Genomic DNA, 19,783 nt, shown 5'->3' with positions numbered 1-19,783 from the left:
TTATAACAGAGTGGATACCAGCATGAAACACATTAATCCCAGATAGCCTTCCTGGGCATCTTGATAATATTCCTAAATCTTTCTAACACATATGGAAGCTAAAACTCCCTTTAAAATAAAAGGGTACTGGTGTAAGGACAGTTAAAAAAAATAATAATAAAATGTATAAACGCCAGAGTGGTTACAAAATAACTAGCATCTACTTTAAAACAGACAAATGTAGAAAAAAAAAAAAATCAGATGAGAAACAAAATTCTTGGCCAGCATTTTAATTTCGATTTTCATGAGCTTCCAGAGAAGAATAGGGCGATTACTGAAGTTTCCTTCTCGGTACAAAATCTTCATTACTATTCATTAACATAGAATAAAAGTACACACTCGTCTCATCGGTAGATAGATGGAAAGCAAGGATAACAAAAGTATTTCAGATGAAATATTGGTAAAAAAAAGTTAAAATCAAAATCAGTTCACAGATTACCGAGTTAGGATCTTTAGTACAAATAATGGTTTCTAGGTCAATATTAAGAAAAGAATCATTCTGTAAAGAGCACTTTAAACGGCTGTACTAGAGGGAAACGTAACAGCTCAGAAACCACCACTATAAACCAATCAAGATAAGTGATCATACCAACTAGCATGACTCCAATATCTGCCCTGTGACCAAATTACAAATAAAGACAATTGTGACCATGGTTGAGTTTGCGATCACAAAATAATAGAAACGCTACTTTAATGATGGCAACCCCAGCCTACTTTAAAGGCCGACCAGCTTCATTGAAATGATTAGGCAAGATGGTCAATAAAGAAAGGTAGGCTAGCTTCTATAAATCTCCTGAACTGCAGCATCCTGTGTGATACACGAGCAAGTGAATGCCAACGTTTGGTTGCCACCTCAGACAAGGCCCTACCTCCAGAACAATCCCTCCTAAATCTTGGTAATGTTAATAGGAATGTCACCTTGGATTGTAGAGCGCGACCAGGAACATATGTATATTTTTTTTGCTCCGGTAGGAAGGACCGGTGTCATACAGAGCTCTAAAGACTATCGGAATTTAAAAAGTATTCCCTTTTCCACCGGAATCCAGTGCAGATTGTTCAGTACATTAGAAGCAGAAGAGGGAAGCAGGAATGAGAGAACACATTTATCAGTGGCATTTTGGATCATTTGTAGTTCATTAACTAGTACAGCTGATTAGCCAACAAAAGAGTTTCAAAAGTTGTGTTAGTGACCAGCCAGCAGGCCAATTTAGGAAGAAGTAGGCCAATTTAGGAAGAAGTGGTGAAATCTCCATTACCCTAAACAAGTAGAAGCAGGTGGTAGACCAGTGATTATCTTGCTTTTCCAGCGGTCACAAAGGATCCAAATAAAAACCTATGTTTTTCACAATCTTTGCTGGACATGGGGTAATTGGACCTGGATGGAGACCAGAATTTATAAGGTAATGTCCCAATTAATTGAAAATGGTGTATTCAAAGCACATCAGTTTTGTCACAATGGAACTTAAAGCGATTAAGTTCTGCCCAAGACAAGATTGCAGTCATGTATTGATGGAATAGCGTAAAAGGGGCTGTACCAGATTAGTCTAAGACAATTAATTGGGTATCTGCATAGTTCATACAGTTAAGACCCAAATGACCTAATTTTGACATCTGTATTTGTCAGTTGGTTCAAACAGCTCGGTTTAAAGAGCAGACCCTAGCAGCATGACTTGAATGCTGACATAAGGAGCAGATGGAATGCTTCGGACCTCTCCTTTAGATTGGAATCAGCAGGACAAATCCTATCAGCAACAGGAGATAACAGGATGGAATGCAATTTCAAATGCTGCGACAAGACCAACACAGAAATGCAGTAGATTCTGCCATATTTGTTGACATTTGCAAGTTGTCCAACAGCAAAGCAGTTTCCATGCTGTGCAAAAAAGGAATCTAGAATGAACAGGATCCAAGATGTGATTTTGTACCATAAATCCAGAGAACATCATTTTTTCAAGCAACAGGCAGAAAAAAAAAAAGAAAATCGGTCTAACGTTGGATGGGATAGGTGGATCTGTGATAGTGCCCTATCAGAGCCTTTTTCCATTACAGTGGGACACATGCTTGAGCTAGAGTTATTGCAAGCCTACCAGAGGTGCAGCAAGATCTGCAATGGCAGCTTTCGAAACATTAGGTGAAACTGTGTCCAAAAGGTAAACATAACAATTGATTTAGCAATATAAATTAACTGAAAGTGACTCCAGATGTTCCAAGTGCAGGCGGGGAGTTGTTTGTTGGTCCTAGATGACAAAACTGGAAAGGAGGACCCTGTGAGTGTTACCTCACACATTAGAGCAAGATCTATTCATGTTTGTGCATTAGAAGACTATCTTTAAACCTTGTCATCAATGGACAGATGGTAGTAATTTTTCCTCAAAGTAGTTAGTAAGTTTGTCTGCCATACCCTGAGAATTCTCCACCGCAGCAAGAGCACACTTGGGAGACGTTAGAAAGTAGACCAGTTGAAAGATTCCCGTTCAGGAGTTTTTGGCTGCTAGGATTTTGTTGGCATAAAATGAAGTTTTAGCAAAGAACCTGTAAAATATTATATATATATATGATTTTCTCAACACCAATCCGGCAGAGACTGAATAATCAAAATGCCATAACCTCCAACTACTTGCATCCTGCATTGACTTATTTAAGTAGGGGAGTGTACCACAGGCTCGAAGGTCTGTCCTGCTTCGGACTGAACTTCTTTAGTGGCAGCGCTCCATCCAACACGATCACCATCCACTGAATATACGTCTTAGATCCTTTTATTGTAGTGACCCGATTATGGGGTATAGGATTCCAACTAAATTTGTGGACAAAGGCAGGCATTGATAATTTGGCCCATGAGTGTTTTTATATCCCCAGCGGTATTCTGCTTTTATTACAAAAAAAAAAAAGCTTCAGATATTTGCTTACAGGAGAAAAAAATCAACCAAGTAATGGTTACTTTATACCCAAGATAAAATTTAATTGCAGTGAATTGTATCTATGGCCCCAGAAATTCGATTCAGCGCATTTTGGTGGATTGGTTTCTGAACTCTTCGAGGGAGATCCAGGACCACCATACTACTCACAAACCTGCCTGCCAACAGATACAAAAGGGAGTTCTACCCAGAAGTTAAAATCTCCCACTACTATAAAATTAGCATAAGGTAAAGACAAAAGTAATGGGTAAAGACAAAAGTAGTGGATAAAAAAAAAAAAAGTAAATGAAAGATTTGGCTTGGTTAGATGTGCAATGAAATAGCCGGCTCCCTTGATACACACATGGCATCTCCTCAGATTGCCTGGAGGATCCCTCACTTTGTGCTTCCCAAGTGTCCCATATTCACCAGTACTTCAAAAGAACCGCACCTCGGCATCCACTACAACAATAGAATGGGACACTTTAGGTGGTCGCGGAGGTGCGTAGAACCTTAGACACAGAGGTAGAGACTGTTAAATGGCTTCTGTTGGCGCTGAAGAGGGAAACAGATATCAGTGCTTCTAGGAGACCCGCCGCACTGGAGGAGGCTAAGAAGCAACACACCACTCTTAGAGCGACTGCAGTGCTTTAATTTCAACGCCTACCAACCAGCACACATCACGAGGGAGACTAGTCCAGCCAACTACTTGCCTGGCCACTTTGCCAAGACGGTTAAAAACAAAATTTCCCCTTGGAGCAACTCAGTATTATCTCAAAGACCTATTATGGCTCGATTCACCCCAGGCAGTCATGCAAATCATGCTTACATCTACATACGCAATAGAGGCGCTCTACTCAGGATGTAAAAGTTCTTGTGCACAAGTTTAATAAGTCAAATAACAATGAATGGCAGTTAAAAAACAATGACAATTATGTAACGTCGCAAAAAAATACATACGAATCAATAAAACAATGCTAGTAGTTCAATGAATCCAAATACATACAATAACAACAAAAAAACCTGACAAGATAAAGATTTTGTCTTCTAGATCGTTAATTTGCATGTAGTCAACAACCACCAGCAGGGCATAGAAATTTCCTGTCTTAATGGCTGCTGCCACACAACAAATGCAACAAAATCTCTCCGAAGCGTTTCAGTGGTAATGTGTTCATTAGGCCACCTTCTTCAGGACAAATAATATTCTCTTCCCCTCTAACATCTCATGGTACAATTTTTTCCCCCGGTGTTCTAGCACTCAGGTCAGTGTAGTTCCCATATGCTTAGGGAAGAATATGCCCCTATCCGATATCTCAGGGTGGAACTTTATCACTCTTTAGCCGCTCAATTATACGGTAACCAGAGAAAAGACCCAACCTTACTGAAACAGGGCTCTGTTCTGGAAACAGCTTCTCTTCGCCGTGACTGAGAATAGTCCTGTCAAAAACGATATTTCACCTCCACCACACTCCTCTATTATTTTGCACATCTTCCCTTCGTTCCTTCCCAACCCTTTTTTCAGGAGCTAAGCACCCTTCTGAGAGCTCATATGGGAAACTCCACTGCATACTATTGGCAAAGAAATGCGTTACTTACCTGTAACTGCAGTTATCCAGTATTAGTGTCTTTCATAGATGCACATGCCTGAATCATTCCCCGTCGAGACGGGAGCCTCCGGTATATAAAAAGTAGTGTCCTATAGACATACATATAAAGGAATAGGCCGAAGGGTCTCACCTTAGTATCCTATCTAAGTCCTTATGTAGGAAGGACCAAAACAGAGTAAGCCCAAGGGTCCCGCCTTGGTAGCCTATCTGTGTCCTTTTGTAAAAAGGACCAAAGTAAAGAGAACCAACCAATCAGCTACTACCTCCTTCTAGAAACTTCCTGTCAGGAGCCTCAGTCTCTCAGATTTTCGTACGCACCAAGCTAGTTAGGCGCAAACTTGTTAGAGAGATAGGTGAGTCCTTCCAGGGGAGGCGGGAGGGTGCATGTGAATCTATGAAAGACACTAATACTGGATAACTGCAGGTACAGGTAAGTAACGCATTTCTTATCCAGTATTTGGGTGTCTTTCATAGATTCACATGCCTGAATCAGAGTAGCAAGCAATACATTATGCACATTCTGTGAAAGTACCTCATATATGAGTCTGTAGATAATACATATCAGGCGATTGCAAATCACCAACATGCAATGTCATGTAGTATCTAGGAATAAAGAAATGTGCATACCAGTAAAGGATGGTGAGATGTAAGAAGGCTCACCTCACTGGAATAGATGAAGAAGCACTGCTCTGCCCACTGCTGCATCCCTCGTCAGCTCAGTTTCCAAGCAGTAGTGCCTGGTAAAGGTGTGCGGGGACTTCCAGGTCGCCGCTCTACAAATGTCCAGTATCGGCACTCCAGCAAATAGTGCCGCAGACGTGGACATGGCTCTTGTTAAATGGGCTTTGACTCGTGCCTCCAAATGCCGTCCAGCCTTGTCGTGGCAGAAAGTTATCGCTGAAGAGATCCACCTTGATATACTTTGTTTCGTCAGGGGCATGCCTTTTCTTGGTCTGCTAAAGGCGACAAAGAGTTGGGACGACTTTCTGAAGTGTTGTGTCCTGTCGATGTAGAATTTGAGACATCTCTTCAGATCTAATGAATGCAGGGTTCTTTCAGCTGCAGTAGTTGGGTTTGGAAAGAGCGATTTGAGCACCACTGGTTCGTTAAGGTGGAAGTCCGAGGGGACTTTCGGTATGAAGCGGGGGTTAGTTCGTAGAATGACCCTGTCCTCTCTGAATTGCAAAAAAGGATCTTGGATGGAGAGAGCCTGCAGTTCACTGACCCTTCTGGCAGAGGTTAGAATTTGATATCTGCTCTGTGGATGGGTTCGAAGGGGAGCTTCATCAGTTGGTGAAGGACCACGTTGAGGTGCCACGACAGAGGGATTGGTCTTGGTCGTGGAAAGGATCTGAATAGACCTTTTAGGAATTGTTTGACAAGCCTGTCCGCCCACAGGGAAGGACCCTTGGAAGTTCTTGTGAACCTGGATATCGCTGCTAGATGTACTTTGATGGACGCATGTGCAAGGCCTGATTGCGCTAGATGCAGTAGATATGGTAGCAGCTGCTGTGGAGTGACATGGAAGGGGTGTAGGTCTTCTGCCACACACCAAACACAGAAACGCTTCCATTTTAGAGAATAGGTCTTATTAGTGCTGTCGGCTCTAGCCTTAGCGAGGACATCTCTACACTCCTGCGGAATGTTCAGGTGGCTGAATTCGCGGTACTCTGAAGTTGTCAGCCTGGCTCCTGAGGGCTCAGGTGGAGAATCTGTCCTTGAGACATTGTGAGCAGGGCCGGATGATTGTGTAGGCGAAGGGGTGGTCGGACAGATAGGCGATGAAGTTCCGTGTACCAATGCTGCCTCAACCAGGATGGGGCGTTGAGGATCAGAGTGCAGGGCTCCGACTTAATCTTCCCGAGGACCCTGGGTATCGGTGGAAAGGCGTAGGCAAACACGTTCCGCCAAGCAATGGAAAATGCATTCCCGAGGGTTCCTGGGTGATGAAGCCTACTTGCGAAGCTTGGGCATTTGGCGTTCTCTCTGGTGGCAAAGAGGTCTATCTGCGGTGTTCCCCACTCCGCGAAGATATATTTCAGCGCCTCCGTATCCAATTCCCATTCGTGGGATGGTGACCTTTCCCTGCTCAGGGCGTCCGCTAAGACGTTGTCTTTGCCCGGGACGTATTCGGCTTTGAGCGTTATTCCATGCTCTAGAAGCCAATTCCAGACTCTCAGTGGTTCGAGAGAGTGAAAGTGATCGCGTCCCTCCCAGTTTGTTCAGGTAGTGCATCGTCGCGGTGTTGTCTGTCCTGACGAGCACTGGGGAGTTTTGGATGCATGGAAGGAAAGCTTGTAGAGCTAGAAAGACTGCCCTTAGTTCCAGTAGATTGATGTGGAGTTCGGATTCCTGTGGCGTCCACTTTCCATTGATCTGGAGTTCTTGCAGGACCGCTCCCCAGCCTTCTAGGGATGCGTCCATTGTTATTACGTGTGGTTCCGCCGGAAGCAGGAACGGCAGTCCCTGCGACAGATGTTTGGGCGACCTCCACCATTGCAAGTGATTGACTATAGCTCGTGTGACAAGTATGCGGTCTTCGAAGGATCCCGCGGCCTGTGTCCATTGCCTCGTTAGTTCTTCCTGGAGGGGGCACATTTTGAGACGGCAGTGTGGAATGAGCATAATGCATGAGGACATCATGCGGAGGAGAGACTTGAAGGTACGGACCGGCACAGTCTCTCGATGCCACTGATGTGGCTAAGGAGAGGAGCTTGGTCTTTCTCTCCTGAGAGGGGAAGGCTCTCACGTGTTCCGTGTCCAGAGTCGCTCCAAGGAAAGTGATGACTTTGTTTGGTTCTAGTGACGACTTCTCTCTGTTGAGGGTCAAGCCTAGGCGGCGGAAAAGATTTAGACAGGCGCTGGAGGATGTGGCTGCGGCTATCGCAGACGGTGCTTTTACCAGCCAGTCGTCCAGGTATGGGAAAACCTGGTGACCCTGTTGACGAAGGAAGGCTGCCACGGGAGAGAGGCATTTTGTAAATTTCCGTGGGGCAGATGAGGACAAACGGGAGAACACGGAATTGATAGTGGGCTCCTGCTACTGCGAACCTGAGGTACTTCATGTGTCCCTTGAGGATAGGAATGTGATAGTAGGCGTCCTGTAGGTCTAGGGACGTCATGTAGTCGCCTTCTTCCAGGAGGCCCAGGATTTCTTGTAGTGTGACCATTCGGAACGACTGTTTCTTTAGGAACACATTGAGCGCTCTCAGGTCGAGGATTGGTCTCCATTTCTTGCCTTTTTTGTGAATTAGGAAGAAGTGGGAGTAGAATCCTTTCCCTTTTTGGGTGTGTGGAACTTTCTCTATCGCTCCCTTTTGAAGCATGGAAGCTATTTCCTGAAGAAGCAGCCATAGGTGTCTGTGGGACCGTTTGGCTGGTGGTGTCGTTGGGGGAATTGAGAGAAATTCTAGTGAATGTCCGAATTGGATAAGTTGTAACACCCACCGATCTGTCGTTATTTTTTGCCAGTTCTTCAGGAAGAACGTGAGTTTTCCTCCAAGTCTTAAAAAATGTAATGGTGGATGGGCTGGCCATTGGGATGAGTCACTGGCGGTTTCCAGCAGGTCTCTTTTGTTTTTTTCCCCTGTAGGTCGATTTATTGTAGGAAGATTGACGTCCTGTCTGGCCTTGACGCTGTTGGTACTGTGTTTTGCTCTGGGTCTACGGGTAGGAGGACTTGTTCTGGTAGGATCCTCTGTATGCAGGTAGGATCCTCTGTATGCAGGTTGTCCCCTTCCTCTGTTACCACGAAAGGACTGGTTTCTAAATTGTAGAGTTCCCAGAGCTTTGGCCGTATCGGTGTCCTTTTTGATAGTGGTGAGGGCTTCGTCGATTTTCTCGCCAAAGAGAGGTTCGCCATCGTAGGGCATATCGATGATTTTTGTTTGTACTTCCTGACGGAAGGAGGTGGCCTTAAGCCAACCTTGTCGTCTCAGAACAGCGGCACCCGCCAGCTGCCTGAAGCCAGTCATGGCTACGTCTATTGCACAGTCAATCAGTTCAGAGGCAGATGTTCGGCCCTCTAGGAGAAGCGAATGTGCTTCCTCCCGTAAATCCTCTGGCAGATTAGCTAGGTAGGGCGCGATGTCTGCCCAGAGTTGACGGTTGTAGCAGCCCAGGAGTGCAATTGAATTCGCGACCTTCACCGTCATTGCAGATGTGGTAGAGAAGCGTTTCCCAATGGTATCTAGCTTCCTGCCTTCCTTGTCGGGTGGCGTCGATAAAGGAGATGCAGGATTGTGCGAGTTTTTCTGCGCCGCTTGTGTTACCACGGAGTCTGCTTTGGGGTGACCCGTGAGGCATGCTGGCGCCGATGAGGTTGCTTTGTATTTTTTATCAAGCCTGGGCACCACCACAGGAAGTGAAGCTGGCGTTTGCATTAGTTGTTTGCCTTGTTTCCATAGGTAGTCAATAATCGGGATTGACCTAGTCGTCTTTTTTGTAGGCTCCTTAAAATCGTAGAGGAAACATTCAGTCTACTGGGTTTCCATAGACATATGGAACCGTTTGGCCGCCCGCTCTATGAGGTTATGGAAACCACCAATGTCAACGGGTGGTGATTCCGAAGACTATGGCTCTGGAGAGGCCGGGGATTGAGCGACGTACTCCTGGTCTGCGTCAGGGTCTGAGTCATCGTCACGGACTTCCCCCCTTCCTCTTGATCTCTCTCCTCATCATCAGACGAGAGAATGTATTGTGTTGGATCTTGGTCTTTAGAACGTACCAGTGGAGGAGGCTTATGTCTAGGTACAGGAGCAGGTACCTGTGTAACTGGAGGTGCAGTTGTAGTGGTTTTCTCTGGGAACCGCTCTTTATAGTCCTTTATGAGGAATTGTAAGTCAGAGACAATGGATGCTGGTAGGCACACCATCGGTGTTACTTGTGTGTGCACCTGAGTATGGACAGTCTGTTCCATGTGTTCCTCCACTCCTTGTTCCTCATCTGTGCTTTGGCACTTAAGCACCAATTCTGAAGGACTAGTGGCCTGAGTATATAACTCCTCATCTTGCAATAAGCAGGACGGGGTCAGTTGTTGCACCTTACTAGGTGACGTAATGTCTGGAGTGATTGGCTTTTTTGTTATTTTGATTGTGACATGGGATGTCTGGGCATCCATGGCATGTGAAAGTAGTTCAGACTCTTGTCGACGGCAATTTCTCCGTCGTCAACGGCTTCGTCGTCGATGGAATACTCCTCGTCGACGAGGGAGGCTTCGTCGACGTTGCGGTTTTCGTCGACGGAGTCGTCGATGTCTTCGACGTAGATCTCGTCGTCGACGGCACAATCCTAGTCGTCGATGGGACGGTAGACGACACAGGTCTACTCGCCGACGATGGTGTCGTTCTCGTCGTCGAGGAAGATGCCGACGATGCCGTCGTCGTCGACACTGTTGTCGTCGACGTCGAAACGGTTCTTAGCGCTGAGGTGACCATTGACACGGTCATTGTCGCCGGAGTCAGCGGCTGCTTCCTGGGGACAGGAAGTTCCTTGTCAGACACAGGTGTTCTGCCCTCTGAAGACTTTCTAGAGGCCTTCTTAGGAGGGGTGTCTGAGGGGCTAGGGGAAGAAACCCTTGGCCTCTTCAAGGAGAACTGCGAAGCGCTAGAAATGCTCTCACCTTCTGAGACCAAGTCGCTCTCTGGTTTGTTCTTCAGTCTTTTCAGCCATAGTAATAGGCGTCCTTCTCGGTCCTTCAGGGTTTTGTTGGAGAAGGTTCTACATATTTTGCAGTCCTTGGCCTGATGTTGGGGGTAGAGGCAGTATAAACAAGTTTCATGTTTGTCCTCTACGTGTAGCCTTTTTTTACTGCAGGAAGAACAGGCTATAAAGAGACCTTTTTTCTGGCTATCAGCCATAGCAAAGAAGTTGTGAAAAATTCGTTTTTGAAGAAAGAAGAAAGTTTCCTGAGAAGAACTCAGGTGGAGACTCCCTAGCACAACGTGCAGTAGAAAATCTGAAAGACGGAGGCTCCTGACAGGAAGGTTCTAGAAGGAGGTAGTAGCTGATTGGTTGGTTCTCTTTACTTTGGTCCTTTTTACAAAAGGACACAGATAGGCTACCAAGGTGGGACCCTTGGGCCTACTCTGTTTTGGTCCTTCCTACATAAGGACTTAGATAGGACACTAAGGTGAGACCCTTAGGCCTATTCCTTTATATGCATGTCTATAGGACACTACTTTTTATATACCGGAGGCTCCCGTCTCGACGACGGGGAATGATTCAGGCATGTGAATCTATGAAAGACACCCAAATACTGGATAAGCTGCAGTTGCCACTCGGCATGAACGCCCCCTCTTAAGGCCTACCGCGCTGTCCTGATGGTTTGCGGCGCGGGACCTAGGAGAGGCATGTCAGGGATAGGTCCCCTCAAACTGGCCACATTTAAAGGTTATCTACTCCCTGGAAAGATGCAGCTCTTCCAGTTGCATTACAGACTAGGGTAGCCTAGAAATGCACATCTAGCCTCATTTTCTTACGAGCCACATTTCACCATGTACCCCAGCACTCCCGCCGCAGGGCATGCAACGCCCTTCCCACAGCAGACCTGAGGCTCTGGCATTAACGCTCTTTAGCCACAATAGGTGATTTCTTCTGATCGACACCTACTCACCCTCGACCAGCTTGTCACTGATCACAACATGCCACCAGGCCAATTTCAAACATACAGACAACTCTGTAATACACTCCGGGCTCTCTGGTCCACAATGGATGAGGAACCCCATCTACCCCCACTGCAAGCGCTTTTCCAAAAGGGAGCGGGAGGACACAGAATTACTTAGATCTATAATGTGATGGGAGAACACACTACGTTCCAACTGACAGAGCTATTTAGCAGGCAGGAGGATGCGACATAACAAGGAATGAGAGCACGCCCAGAAGTTCCAAGTTGGTCTCTTGGAATGTTTAAAAACATTCAGTTTTCGATCCTACACCAGGCTTAGCTCACGCATGATAATTAACTATCTGACATCAAAAAAGCCTTGCAAAGTGAACACAAAGCATTTACTGTATATGGCTCAACACCTAGGGGTCTTGATCTGTACCAAATGTTTCATAATTATATCAGAACATACAGATTGTGTTACCTGGATGATGTATAGTGGAGGACAGGGGTGAGGGAACTGGGCAGTTCTACATGTTGGAAATAACCTGTGTTTGACAAAGACAAGCCAGCCTATGCCTGGATTGTGCCTAGCAGCAGGAACCCTGCTCCCCGCACTCCCACAAATACTCTGCACGCAACAACCGCTGCTGCCTTGCCCTGTTCTACAGCAGGACCTTTAACCTGCATCCAATGCAGATTACCCTCCATCCCAGCACCAACCCTCACCACAGCAACCAGTGCCATCCCTGGATGATGAAAATCTCCCCCCTCAAAACAAGTCAGCTGCCACCTGATCAATGCCAGATCGCTCGGCAAACACGCCACTGAAGTCTGGGACATAATCTTCACCCAGACGTTACCTTTATTGCGGTGACCTGGCTCGCCCCCGACATCAGCCCCTAGACATCCCCACAGCAACACCCAGTAGCTACAAGATGAAACACCGCGACCACACCAACAGACAGAGGTGGCACTGCCATCGTACACAAGGAAAAAAAATCACCTGCACCATCACTGATGACAAAACCATACCGAGGTGGGAACACATGACTTATCTCCGCATAGACAACAAGACCACCATCAAAGCCACCCTTGCATACAAACCGCCAATACCACGAACTGGACTCAGCGCCCACCTTTGCCAAAAATCATCCCGCTCGCCATCCTGGGTGGCCTCAACTTCCACCTGGAAGTCTCCAAGGACACCAACGCCACCGACCTCCTGGAAAGATTGGTGACCAGCTGCTTGAAGCCGATGTTGTCCACACACACAAAGCAGGACACAGGCTGGACCCCAATTTCCTGTCAGCAACAGAATCAGATATAGCAATCCCTCCATAACCACAGCCACCTTACCAGACACTTGGAAACATGTCAACCTCGCCGGACCTCCCTGCACCGCCCCAGCACCCCTTACCGCAACCGGACCAAGTTCACTCAGCACAAAGGATCGATGCCCTCAGCATCACACAGTTGAATGTCATAACCCACTTGGACCAGGCAGTAGGCAACTTCAACACCTGGATCACCAGCACTGCCAACTGAGTCAGTCTCTCCAAACCAGATAAAATGCGCAGACCTACCAAACAAGCAAGTTGGTACACTCCAGAACTTAACATGTTGAAGCACAGGGGCAAACAACTGGAAAGATGGTGCACCAGCAGGAACCACACCGACTGAGCCACCTTCAAATCAGCCCTCAATGACAACGACCGCCAGCTCCAAGTTGAAAAAGGAGGAGCTGACCCACTGGATAAAGACCAGCGCCAACCAGAACAAGGAACTTTTCGCCATAGTCCGAGTTCACCTGCTCATCAGCTACAAAAACTTGATACCCTCCCCACAGGAACTCTGCAACGTCCTAACCGACCACTTCCAAATGATAGCAATCATTAGAAACTTCAATCCCCAACCCTCGGACTTCCTCCGCAACTGATCGACCACCACCAACCACCTTCATACCACATGGGAACAGCTCCGCACATCATACATTAACTTATGAATGCCATCCACTCGGGAGCACCAACCATGCCAACCCCCACCGACTTTTAGACCTTCAATGAGAAGAGATCAGCCACCAACTCACAACCACCCTCCATGCCTCCATAACCACAGTAACCCTTGCAGACACCTCGAAACACTGAACACCCGGAAAGAAACCAGATACTGGATCTTTCCCAATCAGGTTTAAGAGCCAACCACAGCACCGAGACAGCCCAGATTGCTGCAACAGATGACACCCGCACCCGCACCCTACCGGGGCGAATCAGTTGTCCTGATCCTGCTGGACCTCTAAGCAGCCTTAAACACAGTCTCCCACCACACACTCATTGATAGACTACTCTGGATAGGAATCACAAACTGTGGACTCAGATGGATGGCATCCTCCCTCACTGGGCGCACCTAGAGTGTCCGCCTTCCTCCCTTCCCCTCGCAACCCAATAGCACCATCTGCAGGTTACCTCAAGGCTCATCCCTCAGTCAAACCCTCGTCAACATCTACATGACACCACTCAAACATTATCAGATCACACAACATCTCCTACCAGACGATACCTAGCTCGTCCTTAGCAGACCCCACCACAAAGACCAAATTCCACAAATGTATGAAGAAAGTCTCAGCCTGGACTGGCGAAAATCAGGTCTTCAGTTTTGCCCGTGTTGAGCTTCAGGCAGACACCACGCTATGGAAGGACTCCTGGTGGCCAGAGGACCTCATTCCCACGCTCACGCTGAAAGATCATGCCTGCGACCTTCGCATCATCCTGGCAGCGAACTCTATGAAAAGTCAGGACAACGCAGTTTCCTCAGCCTGCTTCTACACGCTCAGCAAAGTCTTCAAATGGCTACCCATCAGCACCAGGAAAACAGTGACACATGCCCTCATCACCCGCTGACTGGACTACAGCAATTCACTCTATGCAGGCACCACCCAACTCCTGCAAAGACTCTAGACGATCCACAATGCAGCTGCCAGATTCATCCTGAACCCGTTCAAGAAGACTCACAAATAGACCTACCTGCATGAACCACAGTCTGCATTGCCACTGACCTACCAGAAATCTTCGCTCACCTCTCCTTCATACTATGCATCCGCCATTGCGGAGGATATTCCTTCTCCCACCACATCGCCACAGCCTGAAATACTAACCCCCCTACCTGCCCCACTTCACCTTCGCCTCGCTGACCCACTTCAGGAAGGGATTCAAGACCTGCCGCTTTGACAGATTCCTACGGCACAACGCCTGGATACCCGCTCAGGGTATAAGCCATGCTATAAAAGTATAACGATTGATTCTGTAATGAATGAATGAATGAATGAATGAATGAAAGTGGATTTATAACAGCGCGAATTGCTGCCCTGAGGCGTCCAAGCGCTAGAGGAACCTGTTGGTGGGATGGGTCAGGTTGCAGACCAGGAAGAAAGGGAAGGAGAACTGAGTTTTATTGAGGAGAATTGAACAGGTGTGTTTTAGTTGTTTGCGGAAAGAGGCGAGGTCAGGATTGGATCTCAAATGAGAAGGGAGGGAATTCCAGATCTTGGCGGTGTTGAAGGCAAACGTCCTTCCACCCAATCTAGTCCTTTTGATTCTTGGGACTGTTGCCATAAAAGCCTGGCTGGATCGCAGGTCTCTACCTGGACGATACTGGCTTACTAGACTGCGAGTAATTAGAGGTCCCGAGTCCCAGAAGGCCTGGTGAGCAATACACATTGCCTTAAAAGTGACTCTCTTATGCACTGGGAGCCAATGTAGGCTGGTCAGTGCCGCTTTGACTGACAGTCTGCGTGGCATCTGCAGCAGAGTGCGGGCAGCGCAGTTTTGTACCAGCTGTAGTCTCTTTAGGGTGTACTCTGGTGCACCCAGATAGAAGGCGTTGTTGGAGTCTAATCGTGACTGTATCAGGCCCTGTATGGCTATCTGCTTTGCCTCCATTGGGAGCAAAGGAAGAACTTTCTTCAGTGTCCTGAGCAATCCAAAGCAGGTGGCTGAGAGCTTTGTGACCTGGGTGTTGAGTGAGAGACTCCTGTCCAGCCATACCCCTAGGCTTTTGATGTTATCCTCCGGAGCCGGGGGGGGGGGGGGGGGGGGGGTGGGGGAGGCTAGACAGGTGGGCCACAGTGATTTGAAGAAGGTGGGGTCAGCAGGGCCCAGGAGCATAAGCTCCGTTTTGTCACCATTGAGTTTTAACGATGACAGAGTCATCCAGGACTTCACCTACTCCAGGCATTTTGTTAGTCCACCTGAAAGTGGCTGGTGAGCCTCCTGCGCTAATGAGACCACCAACTGGGTGTCGTCCGCATAGGATATGATCTTAACTCCATACGGACGAACTACCTCAGCCAGTGGCCTCATGTAGATATTAAAAAGCGCGGGGCTTAAAGAGGAGCCCTGGGGGACTCCACACTTCAGGGGCATACTGGAAGACACTGTCTGTCCATCAAACACTTGGAACGACCTGTTGCTCAGAAAAGATTTTAACCAGAGCCAGGCCTTGTCCACAATGCCGACATTCGAAAGACGGTTCAGTAAGGTGTTATGACTGACCGTGTCGAACGCCGCGCTGAGATCAAGGAGGATCACTGCCACTGATCCTCCCTGATCAAGAATTTTCCTGGACTCCTCGATGACCATTAGGAGGGCGGACTCTGTTCCGTGCTTAGGTCTGAACCCTGTCTGGGTGGTGTCTAACAGCTGGTTATCTTCAAGAAAGCTAACCAGCTGGAGATTGACGTACCTCTCCACGATTTTACTCACCCAGTTGAGCAGGGAAATAGGACGATAGTTGTCAAAGTCAAATGGGTCCAAGTTAGGCTTCTTTATCAGAGTGGAATATGATTAAGCTCGATTAAAAAAAAATAAAAAAAAATGTGATTAAACAAAAAATACACATTCCGATCTAATGTTTGAGCAAATACATCAGTGCCCAAGTATTGCCTTACAAATAGGCACATACATTAAGCCCAGTTGCAGGCCAGTCTTTTTTGTCAATAAGAAACTGTTGGAAGGCTGCTGTTTTGACTACTGAAAGCTGAAAATGAATTCCTCTGCAGAGTCTGAGGCAAAACTCAAAGTTGCTCAAATTTTCCCAATTCCCAAAGTTTAATCTGCCATAAAAAGCTGCATTTATCCATTTGAGCGCAGACCAGGACCTGGAGTAAACGTTTCCAGGAAAGAGTCTCCCATCCCTTAGCCTCTCATAAATTGCCTTTTGCTGAAGAGCTAGACTATAAAAGATCTAGTACTAGCGCAAGAATTCCACTTAGTTGACAACGGTCTCATTCTTCTTGTCTTTTATACTTCGTATCCAATGGTGGTTTTAAATAGGACCTAGTCCGTACAAAGGACTGATCCTTAAGATGAGACATCGTTCCAGGCAACGTTTACACTGGAAGAATAAAAAACATTACATACCGGTGAGACACTAGTTATTAGTGAAGGGTATCTTCATTAAAAATTTTAAAACCATGAACCATGAAGGGCTGCCCACATGTAGTATTCCAGAACACGTGGAGATAAAAACCTCTCAAAAATATATATGGATGATCACCTATAGGCAACAGCTGGCATATTCGATCTTTTCAAAGCCAAATGGAGAATATCAAACCACACTACTACAGAGAAGGAAAAAAAACATAGCAACTTGGAAGCACTAAAACAGCTCTTCCCTTTCCACCTTTTAAAAAGGGAAAGACATTTATCATTAGCATACAGCTTCCCATTGAGAAAAACTGCAGACACTTTGGGCTACAATTGGACCACTACAAATCAAGCATGCAGAACTAGGACAATTAGCCTCAGTTCTTTTTGACTGCCTTTATCAAAACTTTGCTTCATTTCCTTGATTTCACAGGAAAGAGTTATTTTATTATAATGAAGCATCCCTTGAACGATATCTGGTACCCAGTCGTTTAACTTCTTCTGTCAATGGATCTTCGCTAATATTCATCAACACCGAATATAATAGCAAGCTGATTACTTCTTTTCGGCAAGAAGACCACAGGAATGGTAGTAAAATACACAACCTTAGCAAGAAAACACTGAAGTGCAAAAATATTGAGAAGGGCAAAGGACTTACGACACCATTTAGTATCCATGAACAAGAGAAGTAAATATAGTGTGATTTAGTCCTTACATTTAATTTAAGGACTAAGATTGTTTGGTAAATTACCTTTCACTTTCAAGCTCTCAAAATTCATGGAAAGTTAACACATGGCAATTACTAAAAAGGAGAACATATGATAGTTTGCAAAAGAACAAATTACTGACCTGAAATAATGCTCTTTCTGATGGATACTTCACCTTTAGAAAATTCCCCAAGAACAGACTGGATCCAGAAACCTCATTGCAATTGTCCTTTGAGCTCCTAGGTGGCAACATGCAGCTCAATGTAGGCTTCAGTCTGCCCCAGAAGTGATGGTGAGCCACATATAAATAAATTCCCTGCACAAATGTCAGTTTCTTGTTCAACTCTTTCTGCAACCTTGGATGCAGAGCACAAAATAAATGTCAGGATCAGTGTGCAGATCTCCAATGTGAAACAGTTTTAGATAGCAAGAGGATAGTGCTAGGGAAACTGCAGTTAGAGAGCATAGCCACCAAAAAAAAAAAAAAAAGTGTCAAACTTAAGTAACTTGCTCTTCCGATGGATGCTTCTAAACACAGGTTCCTCACCTTGTGAACAGATACGAGAGCAGTACCTCCCGAAGCAGGTATGGGAGTGACCAAAAATCCTGCAGAATCGAGTGGGCAAAATGTCCTTACTGACATTTCATGAACATGTACACCGCCTGCGGCCACATTGTGATATGAATGTCGCTCAAGGTGAAAACACAGCGATAGCAGCCTTAGTCCTGGCAGAACGGGTTCTCAGGCCTTCTTGAGGCCGATTTTTGTACAATGTATCGCAGATCTTAATGTAGAGGACTAGCCAGCTCAACAGCGTCCTCTTTTGCACAGCCTTCTACATCTTCACCCAGGGGAATCCTCCCAAAATAGTCAGATAGTCCACAGAATGGTCCTTGGTCCCATTGATGTAAAAGATTTACGCTCTCTAAGGTTCAAATCTATGGAGCCTATCCTTTATTGAGGGGGAGGAGGTGGAGCAATGAACGCTGGCAGACAGAGGGATTGCCCAATCGGGAAAGGAGTCCCAACTTTCTTCAAGAAGGCCGCTTAAGTTCTCAGCACTAACTTGTCTGGGAAAAAAGCAGAGTAGGGCGGTTGTTCTGAAATTACCTTGTGTGTCAACCATGAGTGATTACAATGAGGAAGTCCGCCTTTAATTTTTAGAAGGAAAGCAGCTGTGCATTGGCTTGAAGAGAGTACACATGTGAAATGTCAAGACCATGTTAAAACCCCACTTTGGCATTACCTACTTATTGGGAATAGATACAAGTTTAACCTTCAAGAAACCACATCGCTACAGGTAATTTAAAAAAGGAAGGTTGGTCCAGCAAAACACAACTACATCAGAAAATAACCTTCATTAGTGTCCAGTGCAAGGCCTTGCTGGGCCAAAGACAAAAAGCATACAACAGTTTGGCTTGCAAAGAGCCTGTTTTGCGTACTTCACATCAGGCCACACATTATGCCCAGTGCCTGCTGCAGGTAGACTTCATAGACTGACACCTGGCAGCAATATAAAACCCACAACCTCAGGTGGTAGTTCGAACACGGCCAACTGCTGCTGCTCAGTCTCCATGCACAGAGAAGATATTACAGGTTTTGGGGCAGAACCCCGTCCTGCTGCTGCGACAGAACATGCTCACATAGCAACCTGTTTGGAAGGCAGACGCTCATGCCCAGAATTTCTGTGCATCTTAGCTGCTAGGATGACTTAGTCCAGTCTCTCCGAATATACATAATTCAGGAGAGGCAATAGCAGGACTATGCACATGAGCCTCGTGCTCCACTCCAGTTGGAATGCATCTCCTGGGAGTTTTGCAGGCACAAATGTTTTGCCGGATCATATTAGACGGTGGCAAAAAGAAAATCTAGCCGTGGTTCTTCCACTGTTGAAAGGAAGTCCTGTGTCAACTCTGGAAGCAGCCACCAATTTCTGATCTGCCAGGTGCTGCAGGCTGAGCTAGTCTACCCCGGCGCTTAAAGATAATTGCCAGACGGCTGATGATGCCCGATGCTCCAGCTAACTCCAGAGGCACAGAGCATCTTGGCATGCAACCCAGCACCACACTCTGGTATGCTTGTTGAAATACTACATGGCGGTGAGGTAGTCCACGAGAACCCATACAAGCCGGTCCTTGATGAACAGCAAAGAGACCTTCTTGATGTCTTTAGTGAGTAAACCTCATACCTCCTGCATTAGAATAGACAAGTGTTCCTGAGAGACGGTGTATTAAGGTAGGTGCAGAAAAAAAGGGTACGGTATAAAGTAAGAAGTTAACTACGTGTGGAGACTGCTCAAGAGACTTAAATGTTTCTAATGTTACAGAACTAATACATAGGGTGTAACAAGAATGTTTGGTTCTTGCACATGTATTTTTAAAGCCAAGATATATAGGATCCAAAATGGATAGCCAATTATTTTGAATATGGAGGTATTAATATACATGAATAATCAACTGCGAAATTTAAGATTTGTCAAATTGGTGCCCCAAATAACCTATACACTGG

General features: G+C 46.2%; 1 protein-coding gene across 3 annotated transcripts in view; it reads right to left on the bottom strand.

Moving 5' to 3' along the window:
• Positions 1-19,783, bottom strand: part of CKAP2 (cytoskeleton associated protein 2) — a 223,050-nt gene that overhangs the window by 102,328 nt on the left and 100,939 nt on the right. The window lies entirely within an intron of this gene.

Source organism: Lissotriton vulgaris, chromosome 8, assembly GCF_964263255.1.
Source record: "Lissotriton vulgaris chromosome 8, aLisVul1.2, whole genome shotgun sequence".
Classification (NCBI taxonomy): Eukaryota; Metazoa; Chordata; class Amphibia; order Caudata; family Salamandridae; genus Lissotriton; species Lissotriton vulgaris.
Note: the sequence above shows the minus strand (reverse complement) of the source record. Positions and strands in the feature narration are given on the sequence as shown.